The sequence below is a fragment of the Hordeum vulgare genome, chromosome 1H (genome assembly GCF_904849725.1).
Source record: "Hordeum vulgare subsp. vulgare chromosome 1H, MorexV3_pseudomolecules_assembly, whole genome shotgun sequence".
NCBI classification, from domain to species: Eukaryota; Viridiplantae; Streptophyta; class Magnoliopsida; order Poales; family Poaceae; genus Hordeum; species Hordeum vulgare.
Window position 1 is genome coordinate 222,616,081 of NC_058518.1, and position 8,134 is coordinate 222,624,214.

Here is an 8,134-nt window from a genome sequence, read left to right on the forward strand (position 1 = left end):
TGATCTCTTATATGCATGATTTCATATCCTTGTAATTCTCTTCGAGTTGTGGGTTTTGTTTGGTCAACTTGATCTATGATTATTGCAATGGGAGAAGTTCTTGGTTTTGGGTTCATACCATGCGGTGACCTCACCCAGTGACAGAAGGGGTAGCGAGGCACACATCGTGTGATTGCCATCAAGGGTAAAAAGATGGGTTTTATATCTATTGCATGAATTTATCCCTCTACATCATGTCATCTTGCTTAAGGAATTACTATGTTCGTCATGAACTCAATACACTAGATGCATGTTGGATAGCGGTCGATGTGTGGAGTAATAGTAGTAGATGCAGAAAGTATCGGTCTACTTGTCTCGGACGTGATACCTATATGTATGATCATTGCCTTAGATATCGTCATGACTTTGCGTGGTTCTATCAATTGCTCGACAGTAATTCGTTCACCTTCCGTAATATTTGCTATCTTAACAAAAGCCTCTAGTGAACACTATGGCCCCCGGGTCTACTTCACATCATATTTTCCGCCTTACACTTTTCTTTTGTTGCACTTTCCACCTTCAGATCTCACCTTGCAATCAATCGTGAAGGCATTGACAACCCCTTTGTAGCGTTGGGTGCAAGTTTGCTGTTTTTGCGCACGTACATCGGTGCTTCATCTTGATACTCCTTCTGGATTGATACCTTGGTTCTCAAATTGAGGGAAATACTTACTGCTACTATGCTGCATCACCCTTTCCTCTTCAAGGGAAAAACCAACGCAAGCTTAAGACGTAGAAAGGTTGTGTCGCCCCCGCCATGTAGATGGCGACTTGTCGACGAGATCTTTCAAAGCACTTGGAGTTTGCCACCAGTGGCAACCCTCCGAGTTGTCCCTCATAGAGAGGGTATATTGAATTTGTGTCGTGCATGGATGACTCGTCGTCAGAGTTCACGGGGGTGATCTCCTGGACTGCTGGTTCGTCCTCTACGCTGGCTCCCTGCGAAAAACCAACGAAAACGTGGCGTCTCCTGTCCTGACGTGCGATGGGGAGAGCATACCTGGCAGACTCAACGATGTCGGTGGAGGTGTCCGGCTCAGGTACGGGCGCTCCAAACATGCCGATGAAGACGTTGATTTTGCTGAAGGGGGCCCTGTAACCGGACTCAATTGAATCGGCTTCAGGCCCCCACGGCGAGTTGTCGATGTAGTATTTTCCACGGCGGCTCTTTGTCATGATGACGACGGCATAGCTTCCTGACCCTGGTAGGGCTCCCTTTGAGAACTCAACTCCACCATGCGCTAGCCCCACGGTGGGCGCCAACTGTCGTGGTTTTGTCATGATAGATGTCCTCGTGAAAGGACTTAGTGAAGGAGCCACCGTTGGTTTATAACCTGCCCTACATCCCCAGGGACTCGCCTTTACATACAGGTCGAGGCCCTAGGGTTTACAAGAGTCCTAGCCACGCTACAGATCGTGGTCTTCCATATCTCTAAGTCGCCGTGCTTTCCAAGACTAGAAACCTCCCTGGCAGCTTTTTTTAGGGGTCCTCCTTGGCAGCTTATATTCTACATCAATCATGGACCGCCATCCGACTCATGGGTCTCTGGGCTAAGGCTTGCCTTAACAAAGTATGAGTCACCCCTTTAGTGACCCGGCACAGTTAGGGCGGGTTACACCACAGATAATATCCCTAACACTATGTATTAATAGTGTAGATGTTTTATTATTATTACTCGTGTGCATGCGTGTCACCCCGTTCTCCTCTCGCACGTCTTGTCACCGCACTAAAGCTGAAGGAATCTAGTGTACGCTTGAGCACCGCACAAGTCTTTTATTTGGCCATGTATCGGTGATCCCGTTCACGTGCAACCGCGCAAGCATCCCGTCCGGCTTGACGAAATCCCTCCAAAAAAACCATCCTTACGAACCCAGAGCGTGCGGCAGCCACCTCAACCTCGACCAACCACATGCATATTCAGTTAAACACGCATGGACTGGCCGTATACAAGACGACTAGTTGTTGGGAGTCATCGACGTCCTGGGGAAAAAATATATCATAATAAAACAAAAACGTTATTTTCTCTTCTTAATCAAATGTGTACTTATCATTTGTTCCTCCTGTGTCCCGTCTTGTCACTGCGTTTCCGCCCAAGGATTCTAGTGCATGATTCTGCTCCGCACATGCATTTCTTTTGGCTACGCATCATGTCGAAGAGGCATCAATGAACTTGTTCTTGTGCGCAATGTGCCAGTTCCCGCACAGTTCTGCGCTAGCTTCTCACCCGGTTCGGCAAAATTGCCCAAAAACCTAATGCTTGTCGGCCTGCTATATAGACCCTCATGATCAAAAACTCCACATGGACTTCATCCCCTCCCTCTCTCATTTGCTTCTCCCCCAATCACCAATGACAGCGTCGGATCATCATCGCTCAACCACTTCACAAGAGGACATCTTTAGCTAGGAGGCTTCCCTGCGTCGGTGCGGCGGTCCTCTGAAGCATGTAGTGAATGTGGTGTCCCTGGTGTGTGTGTGCACGGCACAACACTCCGCACCACTATCCGAGGTCAGCTTCTGCCGGTGGCCTCCACCACATCGGAAGCTGTCATGGCCACCAGTATAGCGGTGGCCACTGTGGCTGTCACCACACTCTCGTCCTCCTTGGCCGCGAGCCCACCGTGAGGCACCGGGGTCATTACTAACTCTACCACCATGACCCGAATGCGGGTGGTGAGGCCGCTAGTGGAGCGGGACACGACTTCTACGTGACAACCCTTGTGCACTACATTTATGTAATAGCCCAAGTGTTTTTCGTTCCCCTTTTGTAATCCTTTCCATGTTTGGCAACTCCGTTGATGCTATGTGAATGGATGTGAGGCTTGTGGCATTGTCATTTCATGTGCATCTCTTGCATCATGCATATCATATTTCTTTTCCCTTTTGTATGGGTTGGTTGATCTTGTGTTGAATGTCACCTTGGTGATCATGTGAGTGAATGTGATCTTGTTTTTGACGTTGTGAAGTGTGGTGTGTTTGTAACAAGAGCATTCAAAAACCCTTGTTGCAACATTGCCAAACCCCTCTCTTTTCAATAACTTTAGGGCAGATTTGTAGTTTCTGTTTTTGGGCTATTTAAAATGTTCAAGTTATTTAAAACAGCAAAGTTATTTGAGGTCGTTTTCATTTTGGTTTTAATCAAAAACAGAGCCCCATGTTAAAGAAAAGGAATTATTTTGCTCTTCCAAAAATGACTACTTATATTCTTATAATTAGTGGCATGGTTTTAGTAGACCAAAGATATTTTCTTCTTACTAAAAACCATTTCCTGTTTTCCGCTATGAGCTATTTTTGTGCACTTATTTAAAACATGAATCCCTTTGCTGTTTTCCAGAGAGAGAGGTGTGCTGGGCTCCCTCTTCCCCCAGGCCCAGCTAACAGCGCAGCCCAGCTAGACCCTAAGTGGAGTCTTCGTGCTCCTTTGTACGTCAACCATCCAGGGGAGCCTCGTAGCCCTCCGGTCGATTTGACGGCCGGAGAGAGCCCGAGCCGCCTGTAAGTTGTGTCCCCCGTGTTGCCCTAGTTTGCCTAGACCCATTCCTCCCTCCACTTCGCCTCGCCGCCGCGAGGTAAGATAGCTTCGCGCCCTGTTGTCGCCGCGTCCGCCGTGCTCCGGCTGAGCAGCAGCTCGGGCCCGGAGTTGATCTTCATCGCTCCCTCTCCCTCTGGTGCACGCGAAGGGATCCTCCCCATGCTCCTCTCTGTCTTCGACGGCTCGCGGGGCCCCAAGGAGTCGCCTCGATGTTGTTTGCTTCCTCTTCTTCTCAGGCAGAACCGGTTCGGAAGTGCGCCGGACTTCAGCAGCTCGCCATCACATTCTCAAGCCTCTTTCGACATCGTCTTCGTGCCCTAGGTGAGGTGGTATGACCCCCCTCTTCCTTCCCCCTGTCCATAGCGTCGATCCGGCCATCCGTAAGCGTAGATCCGGCCGTGACATCGTCGTGCTCGACGCGCTCCCGTTCTCTTCTGTGAAGATGATCTTCAGTAAAGAAAGCTGCGGTTGTACCCCCCCCCCCCCCCCCCCCCCCCCCCCGGCCGAGTCAGCCAGCTTGCGCGGCACTGCTGCATCGTCGTCCCGCTGTGCCTCCCCTGCCGCAGCGCCCCCTGCTTCGTTCTCGTGACCGCCATGGCCAAGGCAAAGCTTTGGTTCGGCTCGAGCGTCGTCGCCCCTTTGCGCCGTAAAAGGTAGCTTCCCCCGGGAATGGAAACCTCTAAGGAATCGGCACCCCTGCCGGCAATCTTGGCCGCCGTCATCGTCGTTCCGCTCGCCGGCGGCAACCTCACCTCCGCTGGCTGGAGGTAGAAGAATCACGCCCCTTTTGTAATTAGGACATGTGGATGCCCCTTTTTTGTCGAGATCAGGTTCATAGCGTAGGGGTAGCTAGTATGTGCAACAACCACGATGACGGGGTTTCAAAACCCAGCGCCCCACCTTTTATTTACCTGAGTTTTTCTCCTTGTTGTAGTAGCTGCGGTTATAGATTAAGTTCTTTGTTAGCTCTGGTCAGTAGCCGCAGCATAGCCTGGTGGCAACCGAGTCCCTCGCAGCGTAAGACGTCCAGGGTTCTAGCCCTGGTTTGCCCTTTATTTGTTTCTGGGTTCTAGCCCTGGTTTGCCCTTTATTTGTTTTTGGTTTTTTTTTCCCGTCTGTAGAGCGTGGAAGTTCGGTTAGATAATACTCTTAGAGCAGGCGGCCCTGCACAGTTGTGCTTACCACTGAGATATAGACAAAGGTGGCGGGTTCAAATCCCACCACTCCCTTTTAGTTTTGTCCGTTAATATGTTGTATTATGCCACTCACAAGTGGGACACACGGTCCACATGTCATGCACAGATTGTTTTTGGGTTCTAGCCCTGGTTTGCCCTTTATTTGCCTGGTTTGCCCTTTATTTGTTTTTGGGTTCTAGCACTGGTTTGCCCTTTATTTGTTTCTGGGTTTTTTTTCCCGTCTGTAGAGCGTGGAAGTTCGGTTAGATAATACTCTTAGAGCAGGCGGCCCTGCACAGTTGTGCTTACCACTGAGATATAGACAAAGGTGGCGGGTTTAAATCCCACCACTCCCTTTTAGTTTTGTCCGTTAATATGTTGTATTATGCCACTCACAAGTGGGACACACGGTCCACATGTCATGCACAGATTGTTTTTGGGTTCTAGCCCTGGTTTGCCCTTTATTTGCCTGGTTTGCCCTTTATTTGTTTTTGGGTTCTAGCACTGGTTTGCCCTTTATTTGTTTCTGGGTTTTTTTTCCCGTCTGTAGAGCGTGGAAGTTCGGTTAGATAATACTCTTAGAGCAGGCGGCCCTGCACAGTTGTGCTTACCTCTGAGATATAGACACAGGTGGCGGGTTCAAACCCCACCACTCCCTTTTAGTTTTGTCCGTTAATATGTTGTATTATGCCACTCACAAGTGGGACACACGGTCCACATGTCATGCACAGATTGTTTTTGGGTTCTAACCCTGGTTTGCCCTTTATTTGTTTCTGGGTTTGTTTCCCGTCTGTAGAGCGTGGAAGTTCGGTTAGATAATGCTCTTAGAGCAGGCGGCCCTGCACAGTTGTGCTTACCTCTGAGATATAGACAGAGGTGGCGGGTTCAAACCCACCACTCCCTTTTAGTTTTGTCCGTTAATATGTTGTATTATGCCACTCACAAGTGGGACACAGGGTCCACATGTCATGCACAGAGGTGGTGGGTTCGAACCCCACCACTTCCTTTTAGTTTTCTGTGTTAATATGTTGTATTGTGCCACTTACAAGTGGGACACAGGGTCCACATGTCATGCACTAGGGACCTGGTATCTATGACCAGTGGGCCCTGGCTGTTTGGTTTAGTGTTCTTTTTTTCTCTTTATTTATTCTATTGAGGTGATAGATTCCATGTTTGGAATAATTCCTAATAAGGAATTTGCTTATTCTGGCATATGCCAAATTGGGAAGGCTCAAGAACAGCTCATGTTCTTGACTATGTGTTGTAGTTTTGATTGTGTGTAGATTTTCTTTTGTTGTTTGTAGAGCTTTTCTGTATGCTAAGATGGCACTATGATATATGGATTTGGGGTAGAAGAATCCAAGGAATCCAATGGTGTTTTTGGTTTCTGATTTTGAGCATTCATGTAGAAAGTACCCTTGTGGTGAGGTGGCAATAGTTTTATCGATGTAGGATTATTTTATGTGCTTGTTTGGAGCAGTGCATACATGCATCATATTGTCTGTTGCATCATTTGTTGCTGGTGTTTATAGATGTTTGTTTCTTTTGTGTTGTTACCGGGGCCGAAAACGAGTTCGAGGAGTCCGGAGAGTTCGTGCAAGAAGAACTAGAGCAGTTCTAGTGTGAAGAAATCACAGGCAAGATGATCATGGCCTTGATACCGTTTCTAGCTTCGTTATGCTTAGTGTTACGTTTCCTTCGTTACATCTCCGCTGCCTACCACATGATATATATGCCACCAAACATTGCCATGAAACCTCAAACACTTCCCCTCCTAGCAAATATTGTTTGGCTAGTATAGGCTTGCTCAACCGCTAATTGTTAGCGTTGCTAGTTGCAGGTGCCAGCTGATCCATGTGATACATGGACAATTTGATATCATCATATTTAACTACTATTTAATTAACGCACCTATATACTTGGTAAATAACGGAAGGCCTAACCTTTTGCCGGGTGATTTGTTCCGTTGTTGCCACCTTAGTTTTGGCTATCGGTGTTTTATTCCATAAATGAGCACATCTAACACGTTCGAGGTTGTTATGGGGACACCCTCGATAAATCGTATAGTGTTAAGACTTGTCTTGCAAGACCCGACTTTGGTGTTAATCTGGTAACAACTTAATAATTAAATGCATAGGGAATAGCTACCCCGAGGAACTAAATCAACCCCCGGGAGAGTGCTCCTCATGAGTGTTGGTCAAACCCAGAGCCATTTGCGGGGCGAACCCAGGGCAACCCGGGAGATGTCTATCAGGCCACTGTACGCTGTGCTTATCCGACGTGTCCTGAGACAGAGATACACGGCTCTTATCAGGGTCGTCGACACATCGGGCGGTCTTGCTAGACTTGTCTTACCTTAGCGATATATCTTGCGCATTGGGATTCCGGTGAGACTTTGGGTCTTCTCAGAGTTTAGGTTTTCCTCTAAGGAATCCGACGAGATCACGAGTTTCGTGGTAGAGGATTACTTTTAGGCCTGTGGTAATTTGTGCTTGACTAGGTGGAGCACCCCTGCAGGATTTAATCTTTTGGAAAGTCATGCCCGCGGTTATGTGGGAAACATGGATATTTTGTTAACATCCGGTTCTAGACAACTTAAAGTAATTGTAATAAAACTTGCAAACTGAGTGCATAACCGTGATTGTCTCTTTCAGAGCTCCTTCTCTGATCAAGAACACGATGGGGTTATGAATGATGTAAGTAGGTGTTCAGGATCACTTAGTGATCATTCTAGTCTTCGATCGTCTTACTAGACCACCACATATTAATTTTGTTCATCTTAAGATATCCACCATATAAGCTTAGGATGCTTCAAACTCAAACACTCAACCTATCTCACCCATTTAACTCAGTTAGACTCGATACCTAGGTCATGAGATTGCTGAGTCCTCGTGTCTCACGGTTTACTACAAACACCCACAGGTACAGGAACCCCTGATGCAGGAGTTCCCGATGCCAGCCAGCTGAAGTAGGAGTTCGATGAGGACAGCGGCAGGTTGCATGTGACTTATCCCGAGAACTAAAGGTCGTGGTCGTGATCGTGGGGCCAGCATGCGGGATATCATAGCTTTTGTTGTTTATCTTTTCCTAGCCGGACCATTCCATGTTCTGAATAATGTATGAATGTATGACTATGTACTTTATCAGATGGAAAGTGTGTTCCCTACTCGTCACTCTTTCAGTTATTTATATTGCTATGATGATTTGCTTGCGAAACGCGTATATGCGCCTCTTTCCCCTTTCAAGGCCAAGCCCACAAATAAGGAAAGGGACGCATCTTAGTCGTTACAATTTACTTCCTATAGAAGGGGGTGGAGTACCGGGTTGCGCAAGCAAAGAAGCTCACACACACACCATGGAAGCCCTAGTGATGGCATGGAACATGGAGAT

At 47.7% G+C, this 8,134-nt stretch overlaps 1 long non-coding RNA gene across 1 annotated transcript; it reads left to right on the top strand.

Moving 5' to 3' along the window:
• The first annotated feature begins 3,532 nt into the window (after positions 1–3,532).
• LOC123408958 lies at positions 3,533–7,917 on the top strand. Its single transcript, XR_006612813.1, has 2 exons — positions 3,533–3,890; positions 7,667–7,917. It is a non-coding gene; the product is annotated as an uncharacterized LOC123408958 (long non-coding RNA).
• Positions 7,918–8,134: the final 217 nt, after the last annotated feature.